Source organism: Ochotona princeps, chromosome 1, assembly GCF_030435755.1.
Source record: "Ochotona princeps isolate mOchPri1 chromosome 1, mOchPri1.hap1, whole genome shotgun sequence".
Taxonomy (NCBI): Eukaryota; Metazoa; Chordata; class Mammalia; order Lagomorpha; family Ochotonidae; genus Ochotona; species Ochotona princeps.
The window spans coordinates 127,979,766-128,000,588 of NC_080832.1; the positions used below are offsets into that span (position 1 = coordinate 127,979,766).

The 20,823-nt window shown below is 45.4% G+C and overlaps 1 long non-coding RNA gene across 1 annotated transcript in view; it reads left to right on the forward strand.

Moving 5' to 3' along the window:
• The window catches only part of LOC131480991 (uncharacterized), a 293,554-nt gene that overhangs the window by 4,024 nt on the left and 268,707 nt on the right, over positions 1-20,823 (forward strand). The window contains exon 2 of the long non-coding RNA XR_009245954.1: positions 5,402-5,516. This is a non-coding gene — a long non-coding RNA (uncharacterized LOC131480991). The remainder of the gene's footprint in view (positions 1-5,401; positions 5,517-20,823) is intronic.

Sequence of the window (20,823 nt, forward strand, 5' to 3'; positions counted from 1 at the left end):
ACTCAGTGTCCTGGAGGTCCTGGATGGTATTTTGCAACACAGAGAATATTGTTTGTAGCAAAGTGGGACCTGGTCTTTTTCAGTGTACACATAAATTCCTGGTGAAATAAGTATGAAAAATGTACCATGAAAGAGAATATTTTTCTTTCTGGATTTCGTGTGAAGAGGGTTTTGTCAAAAGATACTTTTGACAAATGCATTCTGGTTATGAAAAATAAAAAAAAAAAACTTGCGTTGATTTACAAATTTTTTTTGTACCAAAATGAACTTACCTTAGTCTAATCCCAGTTTTTTCCATGACCTTGTTGAAGTGAAAGGTCTTCGAATTATCTTGCAGAGAAAGGTCAAAAAGAAAAGGCACTCTGCCCGTCCGGTTATATGTCCAACATCTATAGTTCGCTTGATGTTTGTACATTCCTTGGAGACCCTGAGAAATTATGAAAACATTAATAAACAGTTCTCGAGTCCTATTTTTTTTTTTATTGCTGTTGTCAAATTCAAGGACTCCCATTCCTTTGTGCAACGTTGGGCCTTTATTTATTTATTCTTTCCACTCTGAAATGTCAACTGGGTTTTGATTTTGTGCATACCTTGTGTCTCTGATGACTAACCTATTGTAGCAGCCGGCTTGTTTTGTTTTCTGTTAGAAGGCAGTCAGTAGGGATGATGACCTCAAGCCGCGAGTAGGAGTTTATCCTTTACGCTCAAGTTCTCTGCAGTTTCCACTCTGGCAGGCTGACATAGTTGTACAGGTAGTGACCTCATGCAGCAAGCCAGTCTGTCCCTTGAAGGGGGTGCGAGATAGGTTCGCGTCCACTGCTTGTATTTTCAGAATAATTCACTAGTTTGGGTGGTTGGCTTCTATGAAGCATTCAGATCTGTACAGCTTAATTGCTTCAAAGAACAAATTTAGTTCCAGTCTATCATACTTCCAAGGTTACCAGAGCAGGCCTCTTTATTTGGTTAAATGCACTAAAAGCAATGGTGCTTGTTGTTTTTATCTCTATCTTTATCCCGATAGAGATAGGAATTTTCTGTTGTCAGGCCTTAAAACATTTTTTAAAAAGATAGAACTGTCCTAGTCCATCAGCTAGGCTGTTTACATTTTAGTTTCCTTTAACTTAATGATATAAACATACTTTGAAAAATTTTAGGAAGTGATAGAGTAATGAATATATAGGATTTTTCAGAATTTTTTAATGTTTCCATTGGCAGCTTTAACTGGATCAAGGTTTTAAAAAATGCTGAAACAGGGCCCGGTGGCGTGGCCTAGCAGCTAAAGTCCTCGCCTTGAAAGCCCCGGGATCCCATATGGGCACCGGTTCTAATCCCGGCAGCTCCACTTCCCATCCAGCTCCCTGCTTGTGGCCTGGGAAAGCAGTCGAGGACGGCCCAAGGCTTTGGGACCCTGCACCCGCGTGGGAGACCTGGAAGAGGTTCCAGGTTCCCAGCTTCGGATCGGCGCGCACTGGTCCGTTGCGGCTCACTTGGGGAGTGAAACATCGGATGGAAGATCTTCCTCTCTGTCTCTCCTCCTCTCTGTATTTCTGATTGTAATAAAATGAATAAATCTTTAAAAAAAAAATGCTGAAACAATTGGGATTGTGGAAGTCATAAAAAGAATGTTGCGTAGGTGAATAATCTATTTCTGGAAACGGTTTTTCACTTCTCCTTTATAATACTATTTAATTTTTGTGCTTACAAATCTAGTAACATTTAGAAAAGTTGTATGATTTATTTTCATTTTATTTTTGAAAGGTGGAGAGAGTGAGAGAGAAAGAAAGAGAGAACAAACTTCATTTCCCTGGTTCACTGCCCCAAGGCCGGAACCAGCCAGGGCTTGGGTCGGGCTGAAGCCAGGAGCCAGGAACTTCCTCCAGGTCTCCCACGCAGGTGCAGGGTCGCATGGCTTTGGGCTATCCTCAATCACTTTCCCAGGCCACAAGCAGGAAGCTGGATGGGAAATGGAGCTGCTGGGATTAGAACCGGCGCCCATATGGGATCCCGGCACATTCAAGGCAAGGACTTTAGCTGCTAAGTCATTGTGCCAGGCCCTACATTTATTTTATTTCTTTAAAAGGCAGAGTTACAGAGAGAGGGAGAAACAGAGAGCAAGGTATCTTTTCCATCTGCCCCTTCAGTCACCAGTGGCTGCCACACTGACAGGCTGGGCCAGCTCCAAGTGTGTTCCTATTGTCTGCTTGCCCAGGCACTGTAACAGGGAGCTGGAACATAAATACCTCAGCTATCCGCTGCCTCCAGGTTTGCGCAGAAGGCGGAAGCTGGATGGTAATCCTGTCTGAGATTCCAACCCAAGATGTGGGCGTCCCACCCAACGACTTGACTGCTAAACCGAACCCCTACCCCAGGAACTTACTGTAGTAGGATCCTTTGTGAATGTCAACCTTTCATACTGATGTACTGTGAATATCTACAAAGGTTGCCAGCATCCCAGACACGCGGAAACATGTTTAGAATGATCACAACATGCACCCTATTCTGCTTGATGTACTTGATGTGAGCCTAGATATTTCATTGATTTTTCTATAACTTCTAATGCATCCTATTTGTGGACTAAAGACAATACAGTGGCCATCGCCATAATGTCAACACAAATGATGCCTTACCTGCAAATCACTTTTCAGAAAATTCATTGTAGTGGAATCTGCATTGGAGACCTGCCTGGGCAGAGGTCCTTCTAATTACACTGTTTTGATTTGGCTTCAGAGGAACTCTTCTTTCTTCTTCTTCTTCTTCTTCTTCTTCTTCTTTCTCTTATTTAGGTACCCTTTAACCTAATGGTTTCCTGGGAGTTATTTTTGAGTGGTGATTCTCAGGGCTGCTAACTGATGTCACTTTGGCCTCTCATGCTCCATGTCGGGGCATTTTCCTCTCATTGCACGTGGCAATTTCCGCTTTGCTCTTGTTCTTGCTCCTCTGTCACCCGGATCTCCTGCCCTTCCCTGATGGACCATTGCATCAGTATTATTCGGGCCATCTTTCTTGACGACCTTCAGGATTTATTACTGTTCTGTTATGTTGCTTTTCTGGGTATTTACTTACTTAGTTTTTAGAGATCTAGTTTATTTATTTGGAATGCAGAGTTACAGAGAGAAAGAGAGAGATTTTCATCCGCTGACTCACTCCCCAGAAAGCTGAGATAGGTTGGACCAACGCCAGGAGCCTGGAGCTTCTCTTAAATGGGAACAGGGGTTCAACTGCATGGACCGTTTTTGTTTTCCTTGCTTTTCCAGTCATTAACAAGGAGTTGGATTGAGAATAGAGTAGCCAGGACTTGAACCTATATGAACATCCATATGGGATGCTGGCCCCAAAGGCTGTGGCTCTGCCTTCTGTCCGCCATCTGCTCTGCTGTAGTCACTGTTTCATCTGTGGTGTGCGATTGTGTAAAACATTCTGTGGATTTTCTTGCATTGTGTTGGTCTGTTTTTGCAATGCAGCTGCACTTTCATCCGTGTGCTACTTTCCCCTGATGGAATTTAGTTATTTTAGCTCTTTTTATTACCCTAACTGGTGTAGCAACATGAATGCTTTTGTAATAAGTAGGCATACCAACTTGAGTGTAAGCTAATATTTTACAGAATTTCAATCATGTGTGCTTGTTTTCTGCACTTCAGAAGGAGGCTGTAATCTGGACTCTATAAAACCTTATCTGCCAGGTAATATGTCAACAGAATTGTGTGCACACACGTGGATCCATAAACACTCTCCCAGCTGTGACCCAGAAAGCACTGGCTGCAAAGCCAGGTCCCTGCACTTTGTTGGAACATGACTATCCAGTATTGATGTGACATATGAGATATTACCAGATATATTCAAAACACCTCCTCCCCACCCAGCCCTTAGAAGAAACGCAGTGCAAGACTCAATCAGATTTGGTGAGCCGCTTCCTTGCTACTATTTATATTTGAAACTCAGCAAGCTTCTTGGTGGAGGGATGGTGAGTTCTAAGGATTTAAAAGATAGTTTTCCTCTCCGAGTGCCTTCCTTGTCTGTACACACAGGTTATATGTGGGAGTTCCGGGACTGCAGAAATGGCTTCTGTTTGCATGTGCAGTCCCAATTGTGCAATAGCTATTTAAGTAAATGCTCGGTGAATGGATTAGTTAGAAGGAAGAATACTTTGGCCACTATTCATTACTTTGAAAAGTGCTGGAAAGAAATGGAAGTTATTTGCCTTCCAGCTGGGCTGTGCTCTTAAAAATAGTGAGTGTGTATGGATGAAAATAATCATGACTACTGAGATGCGTTGCCATGCACCCAGGGATAATTGGCTCACTCACCTGTTTACAGATTACTCACTTTGGAGATCATACCCATCGCTCCAGAATAGTTTTTCTCTGTCACCCAGTACAATCTTGGGCCTTCTCCTTCCTACTGTTACCTGGCATGAGCTTAGGAAACCCAAACTAAATTTAAAATCAGCCTAAACACATATGCAGATCAGCTGCTCCGGGCCTCCAAGACTGCAGATCAGTCCAGCATTTACTGGTGCTTGGGGGGGAGGGGAATTCTCATAACAATGTTACTGATTCTTCTAGTGGAGTGTGAATATTTTGGGAATTACCAGCAATTAAAAAGCTGAATTTTGATATGCCTGAAAAAAAATGTTAGCAGGTCAAGTCCTCAATATCTTCCATTTCTATGTGTAGGTCCAAAAGTACTACAAGCACCAGGCTCCCAGGAAAGGTATACGGAAGACTCATTCATTCATTCATTCGCACATTCATTCATTCATTTATTCTATGCTTTTACTTATCCATGTGTGAAATGTGCCAAAAGTGAAAATGACAGGAATTTACATTCAGTCATTCACTAATTTAAGGTTTAGTAAAATTGAGTGCCTTTGTCCACTCTTGAATAATTCTCCCTCCCCCTCCCCGCCCCCCCCCCCCCCCCCCCGGTTTTTGTTTCTTTGCCAACAACTTATTCTTTCATGATGGCCTCTGGGTCTGCATGTGGATAGATGGCATAGATGTTGATAGCAGGCTTTGGTTCAGTTATGATGCAGTCCATTCCCATTTTTCACCCCCTGTTCCTTGAGATCACCAGCATGCCAGCATGCGTTTGTCAGATGGTTAGCTCAATGCTGGGGAATAAAGAGGCACGGCGGGTGGCTCAGACTGGGAGACCGACTTCTTAATTTAAGGTGATGGCTTCCCCGTCCCAAGTCTCCCTGAGTCAGAGCAGTCTCTGCCTTTTTTTTTTTTTTTTTTTTTGAGCTGGGGAGCTGTATAATTCTCAAATCAATGCAAAACTGGATTTTTGCTCTCAAACTTCATGTTCCCGTGGGTGAACATTTTAAGGCCGTCTGATTGGAAGCAGTCTCTTCTGTTTTTCATCTTGGATTTTCTTCCCTGCTCTTCTTGGCCGGTTGCAGGGGCATCGTGCAACAAGTCGCCAGGGTGATCCCTTCGAGAAGCAGGCTTGGATTTCGTCCTCTTCCCGCGGGCTCCTCCTCCACAGCCGCCACTGGGAAGTGCATCTCCTGTCAGGTGAGAGTTTGGTGACACTCTTATTTTCCATCGGAAGATAAAAATCTGGCCTGGGACACTCTATGCTTCGGCACTTGGTTGGCTGCTGAATGTAATTTTCTTTGCAAACTACAGCAGGCAGGAAATGGAGCCATTGCTTAAGATGGTTCTTTTCGAACTTGGGTTAAAGTCTGTTATCGTATTGGCTGTATTGAATTGATTCATGGAGGAGTCTGCATTTGGCTTTCTGATGATTGGTTCCTGCTGTTTGGGGCTTGAGCCTGACCATTGCAATTGTCACCCGGCTTGGGAATGTTAAGCTAGAGGTTTGCTGTCACCCGTTCCACGTTTTAGGTTTCGGTAGTTGTGCAGTCCACACGTGGGGAAGCAGAGAACGGTTTGTTCCAGCAGCGGCAGGCAGTGTTTGTTGAATTTTGAATTTCTTTGTATCTGTTTGGATTTTACAACTTCCTGATTTCTTCACGTAACAGTAAATTTCCCTGGCCTGGGGGAGTCATGCAGGCACTGGGTGGATGCGAGGGTTGATGACTCATGGTTCTCTGTTGAAGATGGAAGCTGCTCAGGCTGAATCCGAGCTTCCCAAGCCCAGCTGCTGAATCACCTGGAGAACTTCAAACAGTAGGGGTGGGGACTGCCCACTAGGGCTCCTGTATCAAGATGCTGGTTGGCACTGCTGGTCTCCTGGAGCTGTTGGTCTACTGTGTGTGTGGATGCCTGGGAGCTGCCGGGATGCGTGGTCTCCCAGCAGCGCCCCTCAGGTCACCCTGTGCTTCCTTACTTGGTGAGAAGCGGTCTCCTCTTAGCAGTGTCACATCCGAACATCTGCCGTTTCAAAACTCATTTTGAGAGACTTGCTTTACCAAGCTGTTCGTCACCCAAGTGAGTCACGGATTTCTTGAAAGAGATTCTTGTCAACACTTGAGGTCCAGTGTGTAAAGCCACGGATACGTGTCTCTCGTGTTGGAGTCAAGAGCGTGGCGTCCAGGACCAGCTTTGCAGATGTGAAATGGAGAGCTTCTATTGGGACCTGGACCCTGACTGCATTCTTTGCATTCTTCTGTACCCTCAGGAGTTGGAATAATTTAGGACTTTCTCATAGAGTTGCCTTGAGGATGGAGGGAATGAAATACTGTTTGTCCAATGGTTTGTGACGTGTTAGCACCAGTTACTGCTGGCGCATGACAGCTCTTGACATGATAGTTGTGATGGCCTTGTTTGGGGATGTTGGTTCCTGAACCATAGCCGTCTAAGATCCACTAAATAGACCTGCATCTCAACCCTGTGCTCACCCTGTAGATATTTGCCACTCTGCAAAATCAACACATTTTCTGAATCTTAAATACTGAATATATAATAACTCTCTCACTGTGCTAGTATGCGTATGTACTTTTGAAATATTGTTGGCAGATGAACTGATATATTGCACGCATCAATGGAGTTACTTGTGGGTTGAGAGAGACAGAAAGCTGAGCCAGCGTTTTGCCTCAGCAAGGGTAGCAGAGAAAAATCCTGCTGGGGGCGGGGCGGGGCAGGGCAGAACAGGGCTGGGAGGGAGTCGTGGTAACCATTACAACCTGGCGACATTGCAAACTGAATTCTTTTAGTCATGTTGCTGTGCAAAAGCAAGGTGTCCTGTGAGTAGGACTGAAGTCATGTGGAGTTTCATGCAAAGATGAACCTGGTTGAGGTGTGTAACTGACAGCCAGAGGGAAGCGTAGCGCTCTTCCTGCTACTTCCGCTCTGTGGCTTGACCCATTTTACCAGTTACGTGTTAAGCAGAAAATCCGCCCATTGAAGATTTGGGGGAGATAGTTTAATTGCATTGGGGGTGAATACACATGTACTTTTTTTAAAAAAAAATCTGTGGTATTTAAAGAGAGACATTGGTTATAATAAAACATCTCAGGAGTTTTATTGTGAACAAAAATAAGGCAACCGAAGTCATCGCTGTTGGTGAGAGTGAACAGTGCAGATGATGGCCAATTTTTTATAGTCTATTCAGCTAGTCTGAGTATCTTATGAATACTCATATTGTGTTACTGAGAGAGTAGTGCAAAGTCACCTTGAATTTTAAGCAGCTGACATTTTCTGTGATCACATTTAAAGGAAGCTTATATGTATTATCTAAACAATATACATAAATAATGGCCTCACTCCAATCCTCACAATGGATGGTGAACCGTGGGCAAGCAAATGGTATCATTCATGTTGTATTGTTATTTCCATTCATGTTTTTTTTTTTTTAAATGAAAGCCTAGTCTACAATTATTTCTGGCCCCAGTTCTTTTATAAATATGATAGAGTTGTAGCAAGTTATGACCCAACATGTTCACAGTCACGGTCTATATAAAGAAATGATTCATTCATTTATTCACTGTGTGTGTGTGTGTTTAAATTGCTTCATGGTGCTGTGGGAATGAGAGTGAGTAAGAGCTACTGAAAGGAGCTTATGCTTTTCATGGTCCAGGAGGAGAAAGAACAAATGCTGTGAAATCACCAACACCAAGGGGAAATGGGGTGGATTGTATGTGCAGGGTGCGTTCTAACATGGAAGGAATTTGCTGGGGGGAGGAGGAGGATCTCCTGGGTTGAACTCAGATGGCTGGGTTGCATCTGCATGCGAAGAGATGGCTGGAGGAAGGCCTGGAACACAGTAGTCCGGTGTGTGAGCTGTGGCTGTTCTGGGTGCTTGTGGCTGGATCCTGGGTGCTGATGGCCAGGACCCTCTCTGGAGTCAGACAGACAGTAGAGAGTGTGGCCGTGAAACTGCTGAGAGGTTAGGTCTGGAGATAAATTTGGAGGCATCCTTGGCAGCAAAGTGATCTTTGAAATTGGGCTGTAGCTTCTCGTGCCTGGCCGGGAGTTTGCCATTGCCAGGAGGGGATGACAGCATCTCGGGGGGGGGGGGGGGGCGCATGGTGAGAAGCTGAGAGGCAGCAGAGAGGGGGTTGCAGGGTGGCTGGAGGCCGGCTGTGGTGTCGCTGCCCTTTAATACCTACTTGAAGGAGGGATGTGGGTGGTGGAGGAATTGGGAGAGAGACAAGTGGGTGTCGCGGGTCTTGCGACCTGGCTCAGGCACTTTGGACAGCTCGTGCTGAGGCTGCAGCTCCATAAAATCTTGCTGAAACTTTGGTTTCTTTAAGACCTTTACAAAATAGGAACATGAGTTAATTTTAGCTGGATCTAAGATGAATGTGTATTGCATCTGAAACTCGGCGCATGCGCTATCTCTATGCATCTAATCAAATGATCCCCTCTCTTTTTCCTTTCAACGGTTTTATTCAGATTTTCAGTAGAGCTCCATACGTGTTAACAACAATCCCAGCGTTTCCTTTGATCTCTGGCACCGCTGATTTATTCCTCTCATGTGGTAGGGTAAATCACCTTTGTGTCACTGCTTGATGTTACAGCAGTTGCTCATTTGTGGCAATTCATTGGCCACACTTTGATACATCCCAACCCAATGGGTGTATTTTGTAATCTTAGAGGATTTCCCAGGGCTTTTCTGGGAAATGTCCGAGGGTTATTCTGAAAGTTCATGAAAAAGTATAGTATGAAAGAAAATTATGCATAGATTTCAAATTTTTCTTGCACCCAAGTGCACTTACCTCTTAATTCCATTTTTTCATAAACTTTCGGAAGCACGTTGGTGTCTGGATAGAGCCACTACTAGGCACAGTTCTTTGAGTGACTGACTTCCATTGTCAATCCAAGTCCATTGAGTTTCCATTGCAAAGAAAACCAAAGCTATGCAATCAGCTGGCTTCGTCCATGGGGGAAAGTTAGCCTGACACTGCATGCCTGGAAATCCTGGGTATGTTGATGTTAGGGAGCGGTTTGTTTTAACGTAATTAGAAAAACCTGGAGGCCAATTTGTGCTATGGGGGGTGGGAGGCGGTAACCACAGTATCTAAATGGATTGACTGTGTTAGCTCAAATGACTTAGGAGAATGACAGTGACTTGCTTAATTTTCACTGAGGACAAGAGAGTTAGGACGACGTGAGAGGGCTGGAGAGAATAATTCACAGCCAATTTTTGGTCTGTGAATCTTTAATGAGTGTCTGTATGTAATGTGAGAGAGGTATCAGACCAGGCAGCCCCTTTTAAAGGGATATGGAAATGACTGATAGTTCCCCCCTCAACTTTTCATGCTCCCCGCTTTCTGTGGGGGTAGCCACTGCTGTAGTTTCCATTTCACAGAGGAGGAAGCTGGCACAGAGAGTGACACCATCTTGCCCAATGTTGCCCAGCTCTTCAAGGGTAGAGTCAAGCTCGGGTGCCAGCTTACACTGTGAACTGTGGCTGGACATTGTCTCTGAAGCCTCCCGCCCTGTCCAGGAACCCACTGAGTGCCGGAGGCCAGATATACGGAGGGGCAGGTGCAGCGTGCATTCTGAGAGTTCATGATCAGGAAGGGTGTGTAGGGCTGGGAGCCCTGTGGGCTGCAGGCTCTGTGATGCAAGCTGGCCTTCCAGTATTTCCTTTCTTTCTTTCTTTCTTTCTTTTTTTTTTTTTCTTCTTCCTCTTGCCTCCCTGAAATTCCTACGCACTTTGAGTAATCATTAATGGGAGAAAATGATGACAGGGCAATGTGCTTATCTCTTTCGGAGGATTGGCTCAGGTTGGCTCCAAACGGTGTTCAGCATCTCAAGTCCCAGTGAGAGGATGAACTTTTGACTCTGAAAAGAGTTTCCACTGGGTCATTGCTCAGCTTGCAAGATTTGGCAGATAGGGACTGTTTATCTCTTCGCTCAGATAGGGTGGTTGCAGTGCTGAAGGCAAGCTTCAGGAGCCAAATGGCTGCAGAAAGGAGGTCAGATTGTGGGCTGGATGGCTGTGAGGGGGTCTCAGACGACCTGGTGGGCTCTCTGTCCCTGCCTGCCCCAGGCTGCTCGGAGCAGTCCCCTGAGTCTTAGCTGATGCTCATCGAGATGATGGAGGAGGGAAAGGGGCGCTTTTCTCTTCACCTGCCTGGAGAAGGCTAGAATGACAATCGCTGAGGATTGATTTATGTTGCTGGCTTCGGAGGCAACGCCTCTTGCTTTCACAGGTGCTTACGGAGCGGGAGATTCAGTCCAGGGCCCGCCTCCATCACAGCTGTAATCCCGTGTGTTTTTATTTACAGATTAGAAGCCTATGAGCGTGACATATGACTAACCGCGAAGCTCCTCCCCACTAGAGTGGCATGTCATCTGCTTCAGGGAACTAATTGCTTGGCAATTCCCCTTTGGTAATTCCCTCTTTATTTTCTGATGAGTTACTTAACAGTGATGGGCTTGTTGAGCGGAGCGTGGAGTTTTAATGTGTGCTCCAGAAACTCCACTGTAGGCCTGGGGGATATGTTTTTCGAATTCTATTTAGCTTTACTGAAGAAACACTGAAACCATTATAGGGTCTGTTAATATTTCACTTGCTAGGAGGTTAAACACTGCGCGGTGTGCTGTTCTCTCAAAGAAGTCAGAAGCAGGTTTCTTTCTTAAGGGTTTTCTGTGCATTGGAAAATTATTAGAAAGGGCTTTAATATTTATAGAATGTTTAACACTCTTTAAAAAATGATTTAAAGTGGACTCGCTTTCCGGTAGGGTGTGGTGTGCATGGAAGCTGAGCTGTGGCAGGTGGCTGCTGGAGTTGGTTTCCTGCTGGTGACAGGATGGCTTGGGCCACTCCATCCAGCTTGCCTGGGCCTCAGTTTCCCCATCTGCAGACAGCAATGAGCTTGAAAGCACTAATCTCCCAGGCTCCCTCCCTCTCTGACACTGTACCGCACCGTGAATATATTTTATTGTAATTCTTCCCCCAAGACCTTGGCTTCTGTCAAATATCATTTGCTGTTGTTTGACTTTGTTAGGTTTTGTATTTAATTAGAATTTATATTTTAGCTATGATTGTGTCATTATTTAGAGAGTGAGTCGTAAGTGGTGCCGAAAATCATTTATCACCCCATCTATATTAGTTTTATTTCCCAAGACTTCCTCTACTCCTTTTTACTGTTCTTGCTACCATGCCCCAAACAACATCCATTTCTGGAGGAGGAATGCATTGTGACTGGAAAGACTCTTTCAGCTAATTGCAAAGTTTTTTTTTCCAACAGACACTCAGAAGCTCTGCTCTTCCAAGTACTAGTATCCAGGGCCACATTTCTGCCTCTCATTTGCAAGTAGAATTCTTTTTCATGTCGTTTGCTTTTACCTGCAGGTGCAGGTTTTAGTCTCCAGGTAATTCTTTTTCTCTTCTGCATCTACTTTTCCAATTAGCATGTGCAGCATTATCTTGTCTTTGTGGTTAATTCATAAGCATTTCATTCTGATGCCTCTTGATTCATTGCAATTATTGATAGTTTCTTTAGGCAGCCGGTGCAAAGAGATGGAGGGGACATTTGAGAGTTTTTGTGTTGTTGTTTCACTCTGTTGCATAGGCAGGGAGGAAGATGTGGTACTTAGGATGCATGGACGCCAGGCCTTCGAATGGAAAGGTTTGAATTCTGGCTTGGGTTCCTTGGCTGTGTAGTCCAGGTCATGGTTCTCAAATCTGTGATGCTCGATTTCCTCATGTATCAGGTGAGGTTGAGAGCGATGCCTATCTCATAGGATGGTTGAAAGAATCAAATCAGAGTCTTGCCCATTATGTATATTGCATGTGGGAGGATCACAATGACTAATAAAAAATAATATGCACTTGCACATATCCACACACGCACATACACGCATGCACCAAAGCTGGAAAAAAAGCTGAAAAATAAAAAGCTGGAAAAAATAAAGAACAAAGAAAAGAGCTGTATTTAGGAGGTCGTTAGAGCCAGAGGAGCCTCTCATTGCAATCAGATGGTGGGCAAGGTTTGAATCCCAAGTGGATGGGTGACCCTTGGAAAGGACTCTACCGCCTGATCTGATCTGGGCATCGACCTTGCCTGTGTCACTACCTGATGGGTTCTCCAGGGGTTGGTCTGCCCCATGGCAGATGCTGTTCGCCGCTTCATGATTGATAGAAATACATTTTATTTTATTATTTTTTAAAATCTTTTTTTTTTAAAAAATCATTTATTTTTATTGGGAAGGTAGATTTATAGAGAGAAGGAGAGTCAGAAAGATCTTCCATCTACTCGTTCACTCCCCAATGGCTGCAATACCTGGAGCTGAGCCAATCTGAAACCAGGAGCCAGGAGCTTGTTCCAGGTCTCCCGCACAGGTGCAGAGTCCTAAAACTTTGGGCATTCTTGACTGCTTCCCCAGGTCACAAGAAGGGAGCTGGAAGGGAAGTGGAGCATCTGGAACATGAACTGATGCCCATATAGAATTCCAGTGCTTGAAGGAGGAGGACTAGCCAGTCAAGCCACTGTTCAGGGCCCTGAAATACTGCATTTTGAACACCACTTTGACCAAGGCTTGCAACCAAAAGGATAGTCAGTAAAATCCAAAGTTCCCCTTGACCTTACCATCACCCTGCATCCACCATGCTCACTTTCAGATGTCATCTTCCAGTTCTTGATAATGTGACATTTGTCTTTTTTTTTTTTCAGTTTAGCTTTTTCTCATTTAGCATAAGCAGTCTCATTTGCAAGCAAGACTACAAAAATGATCATTTGCAAGGATTATGTAACAGTCTATCAAGTTGCTCTGTCTTAGTTTAAGTTTTATGTCATTTTTGGGAATCTGGGTTGTTTCTAATTGTTTACTGTATAAAGTTGCGGTGAATATCTTTGCACACTTATGTGTTGTATACTTAGGACACATTTGCATGAGGTTTGGTACTGAGAAGGGTTTTGCTCTGAGTTGGTTTCTAGAAGGCCTGTACTGATTTACATAGTTGCTAAAGATACAGGAATGTGTCTTGCTTGGACCTGATTAATTGTGAAGCTCATCATGATTATGATGATTTCTTTGGCTAATTTAATAGGCTGTTTGGTTTTAAAATCTGCATTCCTTTGATCTCTCTGACCCAGAGAGCGTTTCGGTCTCTGTTTATTTACTAATTGTCCTTTACACAATTTGCAAATGGGAGTCTTGATGCTTACTGATCTATGTAGATGAGCTTTTCGGGTGTTCCAGATATTCTTGCTCTCCAAGTCCAATTTCCCTTTATTCCAGGTCTCTCTTCTGATCCTACTCAGTGTGGAAGCAAGAAGGCCGATCAACACAGCCTAGGTCCTCCCTATCCTTGCCTTGGAATGGGTCTCATTTTCTTCTGCTCACTGCTCCCAGTTGAAACTCTGGTGCTTCCTAATTCCTGGGACCTCTAGTCCTTCCCTCCCAACCTACCCTTAACTCTGACCCTTTACTCACCCCTGCCAGGATCCGGCAGGCTTTGTGCCTGCTGCATCCTCCACTGTTGTTCTCTGTTTCTCAGGTTGTAGTGCCCTGGGATTGGTGGGAGGTAGGATGGCTGATGGTCAGGAGCAGTCAGGCCTGGATAGTGGCTAGCCAGGGAGCCTTATTTCAGGCTTCTGGGTTGGGGTCTTCCCACCCTCCACCATACAGCTCTAGCTAGCAAGGCCCTGGGAGGATGGACTTGCTTGTCTGTATCAGAACTAGAGAGGCACCATGCTCCTCTGTCCCCTTCCTGTTAGAGCGCGTGGCTGAAGACAGCTCTTTGCTCAGTAGCCTGGGAGCGCTTCCTAAGTCTTTGGGCATATCCAATGTCAAAGTCTGAACTTGGGCAAGGGTCTCAATGGGTCCAGGCTGGCTTGGCATGTGATGTCCTTTCTACATGGCCTGTTGAGATTGTTCTGGTCCAGTCAGTTTCCTCCCTAAAGTCAAAGTCATATTTCGTCGTTGTTGTTGAAGACATGCTTGTTTGAAAGGCAGCATGACAATGAGATGGGAGTGACGGAGAAAGCAGGAGATCTCTCATGTGCTGGGTCTCACTCCCAACAGCCGCCTCTGATCCAAGAACCAGGAACTGCAGCCAGGTCTCCCACATGAGTGGCAGGGATCTGAGCACTTGGACCGTCTCTGCTGTCCTCCCAGTTACATTAGCAGGAAGTTGGATCAGAAGCAGAACAGTTGGGGCTCCAACCCAAGCTCCAAGATGGGATGCCTGTGTGTGATAAGTGGTAGTTTCACCCGCTGTGCCACAGTGCCAGCCCTCCAGATGAACATTTCCGAGTAATGGGAATCTGTCTGTTTTCCAGCGCGCTTAGCCTGGCTCTGTGGGTTTGGCTGCTTATCTCTGCGGCCTCCTCCCTCCTGTGTTGCTCCAAGTTTGCTGCACTTTCATCATCTAGCACTTCCTGCCTTGCTGCTCCAGCTTGCTGCTCCCATTTCCTTAGCACTCAGCTCTGCTCAACTTTCCCTCACTGTTTTCCTTTTTTTTTTTTTTTTAAACATTTGCTTTATCCATGTGAAAGAGAGAGAAAGAGAGAGATCTGTTGGTTCACTCTCCAAAGGACCACAATCATTGGATCTGGGCCAATCCGAATCCAGGAACTCCATCTGGGGTCTCAGTGTGGATGCAGGGGCCCAAGTTCTTGGGCCATTTTCCTCTGCTATTCCAGGCGCATTAGCAGGAAGCTGGGTTGGAAGTGGAGCAGCTGGGACTCAACGGGAGCTCATCTAGGATGCTGGCTGTGTAGCTGCAGTTTAGTCTGCTATGCCACCATGCCAGCCCCTCCATTTTTCTGATGTCTCTGGGAGTCCTTGGGCCAAGTTATTTACTGCCTGCTTGGAGGCCTCCTGGAATGGTTTCTACTCTTTTTGTACTACATTGTTTTTTTTTTTTCTTTTTTTAAGATTTTTTTTTTAATTGGAAAGTCAGATATACAGAGAGGAGGAGACACAGTGAGAAAGATCTTCCATCCAATGATTCACTCCCCAAGTGAGCGCAATGGCCGATGCTATGCCGATCCGAAGCCAGGATCCAGCAACTTCTTCCAGGTCTCCCACACGGGTGCAGAGTCCCAAGGCTTTGGGCCATCCTCGACTGCTTTCCCAGGCCACAAGCAGGGAGCTGGATGGGAAGCAAGGCTGCTGGGATTAGAACCGGCGCCCATATGGGATCCCAGGGCGTTCAGGGCGAGGACTTTAGCTGCTAGGCCACACCTCCGGGCCCCAGGAGTACATTGTAAACCCCTTCCCTAGCTCAGCGATAGGAGGGGCCTCTTCTACCCTCCACCCTCTCACCATTTGGGTTATATAACCCTGCAGTGAGTACTGGCATCCCCTCTATGAAATGAATTTGTGTGTTATACATTGGATGTGATGCCATCTATTAGTGTAGACCATAGCTTGCAGGATTGTGGTCTGGTACAGGTTGGGACCCAGTGTGCACAGCAGCATGAAGGCTGATGGTGTGTGCCCAGTGCTTTGCGCACCGCTGCCATGTGTGGGTACGGGTGATGAAAGGATGGAAGAAGCTGAGAAGGAAAGGGTAACGGGAAGGACAGTGATAGTTTTTTTTTTTTCTGGAACAAAAGCTCTGTGTAATACAATGGTGGATTTTCTCAGTGCTATTTCAGTGTTACAGTATGGCACCAGAGCTGCACAGACTACTATAATTATTATTGAAATCCAGTACAAGAAAAATGGCTTTGTTTCTGGATGTCTCAAATTGCTTTTTTTTTTTTTTCATATTGAAAAAGGTCCCTGTTGCGTTTTGATAACACAAGGATTGGGAGAAGCATGGCTGTCGTGTGCGTTGAGGGAATGAAGTATGGGACGTTCAGGTTCCAGGCAAAGGTGTTTTGGCCTTTGCCACTTTGCCTTAATCAGGCTTGGGATCTCACTGTCTAATTCAGGTCAAAGTTGCAAAGAGGTGATTGCTATCCGGCAGAGTGTCCTTCTGGGGTTCTATGCAGGGTTGCTCAGGTTCAGGTGCACAGAAAGGGAAACCCTATGAAGGAGACAGGGGAGATGCTGAGCCCTGTTCTGCAACACCTGTCCATTAGCGGGAGACCAAGAGGGTTGGAGGACAAGGTGAAGAGAAGGTCTAGGCTGACCACGGTACAGATTAGCACTAGAGATGCAGCTTAGCTTGCTGTGCCACTGCGCCAGCCCCTACTTTTCCTAAGACAGCAGTTTGAGTTTGTTTTCTTAATTTTTTCCCCCTTTTTCTAAGTGGTCTTGTGACCATTGGTCAAGTTTAGGATTATATGGATGGAAGAAAGATGATCTGGTTGCATGTTTTAAAATATCTTGCCCATCACCCCTTGCTTGCTATTGAATTTGAAGGAATTACAGTGACAGCATCTATGCCCAACTGTTGGTGTTTAATTCGCTTTCTGGTTCTATTGAAAACTCTATTTTTGCTCCATTGTACCTTCTGTTACTCTGTAGGGGGAATAGGTTGTAGTTTTCACCCTGTGTGTCAGCACCTCAAGTGAATGAGTTGTTTGCCAATCTGTGTAAACATGTTGTGCATGAGGAAGAATCCTTTCTTTTTCTCCTTCTCCAAGCGAGCTGTAGCTCTATTCCAGTCATCCTAAGTAGCAGACTAGGGGAATGCCAGCAATTAGCAATGCTAAGATGAACAAGAATGCTGTGGATGTGACCGCCAAACATGGGTCTACCAGTAGGAGTTGAGCCTCCTCTAGACAAAACTCCAGAAGTCACAGTTCATTGCTTCGTTCAAGTCCTCGAGGGAGGCCTGTTCATCTGTGGAAATGAACAAACACGGGCTGCTTGCAGTCCTGCTGAGCCGAGAACGTTCGTTGACCTGACTTATCTTGACATTTCTGTCTCTGAATGGTGCACTTAACTGAACTCTTTGCCCTGAAGTCTCAGGAAATGATTTCCTTACAGTTTTTCTTTTTTTTTTTTTTTTTCCTTTAAATGTTCTCATTTTTAATGTTGTAGGCCTTCAAAGAGTCCAGAGGGATGAAAGCCCCACATTTCCTGTTTCTTGTGTCAAAACTCTCCTTGTCTCCTGCTGGTGTTTTGCAGGCTGAGTGTGTTGATTTAGTAACGGCGGCCCTGGGAACCACAGTCATATGCAGTGGCTAGTTGGTCATGGGACCAACCTCAACTGATAATGTCCCATCACAGAGTCTGGGTGTCCTGTTTCAGGACACAGTCCTAATGCCTCCAGGTACAAAGAGACCATCACCATCCTCATTGACCACAAGACAAAAGAGAACCCAAGAGGTTGACTACCTGTGGGGCTCAAGGTGTTAGCAATGCATGTTACCCTGATTTTCTGACTTGTAGCTCTTATCTCTCTCTTCCAACAACCTTATAGAGTCTGTGTATCTCAGAAATTATGCAGTTGTGTCTCCAAAAGGGTGGAAAGGAGACAAGACTGCTGAACTGGGTTACCCCCGAGGACCTAACTGGAGATGCAAGCGAAGTGTGAGTAAATGTGATGATCTCAGCATCCCTCAGTTACCCCCGCCACAGTTTGCTAGAAATGCGAGCTGTGTCTCTATAACGCCTAAGCCTAAACTTGACGGAGAGGTGAAGAACGGTTCAGTGGAACGTCTTGAGCTGGGTTTCCTTTGGTGCATCATGTCAGCAAGATGGAGGCCGTCAGGAAAGCTGATCTGATCTCCTGTGGGGAAACCCTGAAATCAAATGCTGTCTTCGCTGAGAAGACCTTCCCTGCGTGGGTCTGAAGAGACTCCAGGCAGATCATTTCTCTGTCTGAAGGCTCCTGCTGGCTTGCTACCCGAAGTTACAGAAGAGCTTAGAAGAAGCTCGTGGCAGCCTCCTGTGAATCAGCCTTAAGCCTGCTGGGTAGGAGGGAGCCAGCTCAGGACATTTGTATCTGTAAGAAAGCCCAGTCGCTGCCTTGCTAATTAAATCTCTACTGTCCTATGACATGTTGCAGTTAATCTCCCAGGGAAGGAACGCTGTTCCCCCTCTTGATGCCAGAAGCCCGCATTAAACACTGTGAGGAGGATGCCATTGCTTGTAGAAGCAGTTTGGTGGCGGGTAGTGCAGCAGTTCGTGGCAGAAATACTTCGAGTCTGATTCACTGTACAACTTGATTGAAGTCAGCTTTTCTGTCGTCAAGCCTCAGTAGCAATCCTGCAAATGAGACAAAGGCCATCTCTTTCTTAGGCCCACACCCCACCCCCAGTCTCTCTCCAACTTTTACCCTGGGAAGTGGAGGAACGTGGGCCGGGCTGGGAGTTCTGTTCGGCAATGGAGTAGCTAAGAGTGCTGGTAGCCATCCCTCATGGCCCCAGCGTCTTCGTTGAGGGCCTGCAGATTCGTGTCTTTGCCGATGAGCTTCTGAACTGGCGGGGAGGCATGACGTGTCACTGTTTTATGGTGGACCGCCTTTACGGATGCCACGTGGCTTCAGAGGCGTCCTCTTGGAACCCTAGCTCTCCCGGTGTCAGAAGTGTGTGTCCCACGAGTGGGTTTTGAGCTGGCTCGGGCTTAGTCATGAGTGTCCTGGAGGCCGTGGGGATGTTCTGCCTGCTCAGCTGGCTGTGGCGCACCTTTTGTCATTTGCGGGGCAGCAACTCCCTCTGGAGCTCCTGGGAAGTCGTTACACCCAGACATGAGGGGGAAAAAAAAAAAAGAAAAAAGAAAGGCACCAATCCACTCTTTCCGACTTGGCGCTTCTCCACAGGCATATCCTGGGATGACCTGGAGTAGAAGCAGTGGAGAATAAATCCAGCTTGCACAGGCTTGTTCGTGCGAGTCCTTGCCTGTCTCTCGCCACAGATCTAGCTTTTAAATACTCCAGTGATTGGTTTCATGTAAGAATGTGTGGGTTGTTGGATTGGGAGAATTTTTCTTTCTGGGTTTCTAGTGTTTTCAAAAATTATATATATATATATATGTATAAGATGTTCTATCACTGACTTAAATAGCTGAGCTTATTTTAAAAAGTTACAGATCCTCTAAGGTAGTACAGAATAAAAATGTCAGATGTCGTTATTACAAATGGTAGCACAACCTGTTGGCCTGTATGAGTGTTTTGTCAAGAAAGATTCAAAGCAGAAAATTTGCAGCGAAGACAAGCAAGTACTAACAGTAGCTGACAAATATTGCTCCTTCTTGGGAGTTTAGCCTGTGGAATGTTATGTAGGACAAAAGGAATGGAAGAGAGATTTCAGTAACATTTTGTTCTCTGTCAAAAACCTTCTGAAATATAAATCTGCTGTGTATTGGAGAATTGATTCGAGTTGAATGGCTTTCTTTTAACTGGAATATCCCACGGAAAGCAGTTCTTGTTCTGACAACCACAGTTCTGCCTTCTTTGACTTAACGAGAATTGAATTCCTCTTTCTCTATCTTATAGGGTTGTTTTACGGACAAAGACACAGGTCAAATCCCATCCCAGTGGCTGGTGCTGCGGCAAATAGAAGCATTTCTAAATGAAATATATACATTTCTAGGCTCTGGCCAGGACCTGAAGTAGTAATACTAGATTAAGATTATGCAGCTGTTTGCAATTGTAAATAATTAAGTCATACATGTGCCTTTCAAATTTATTTTTTAAATTCTGGTCTCTGGGCCCGGCGGCGTGGCTAGTGGCTAAAGTCCTCGCCTTAAAAGCCCCGGGATCCCATATGGGCGCAGGTTCTAATCCCGGCAGCTCCACTTCCCATCCAGCTCCCTGCTTGTGGCCTGGGAAAGCAGTTGAGGACGGCCCAATGCTTTGGGACCCTGCACCCGTGTGGGAGACCGGGAAGAGGTTCCAGGTTCCCGGCATCGGATTGGCGCACACCGGCCCTTTGCGGCTCACTTGGGGAGTGAATCATCGCACGGAAGATCTTCCTCTCTGTCTTATCTCCTCTCTGTATATCTGACTTTGTAATAAAAATAAATCTTAAAAAAAAAAATTCTGGTCTCTTGCCATGACATTCGCTCATACCCATACTTTGCCTATTTCTTCATAATTGTGTATATGTGTGTGTGTGTGTGTGTGTGTGTGCGCGCGCGCGCGCGTGTACACACACGAGGGTGCTCCAAAAGGTATGGGGATAATAGAATTAAAGATAAGTGTATGTTTTGCAAACATTTTTGAAATCCCAATATTTTCTCTCTTAGTATGCTTTTTCATGAGTTGTTTGAAGACCTCTTGTATACATGGATTAAAAATTTCTTGTATTGACCTAAGCTTACTTCAGTGACACTTTTTTTTTAAAAAAATATACTTTTAAAATCTCTGTACATTTCTGTTATAATATTTGAATTGAGACATAAGAGAGGAAGTGGTAGCTATCCCCTGGTTCATTCCCCAAATGCCTACAACGCTGGGACTAGGCACCCAGGAGCTGGGAACTGAATCTAGGTCACCTGTGTTGGTGACAAGAACCCAGCCACTGAAGCCCTCCATAATACGTCCCAAGGTCAGGAGCAGGAGTCGGGCCTCCAGCAGACCCAATACCCTGATGTGGGCTATGCTAGTCTGAGGCTA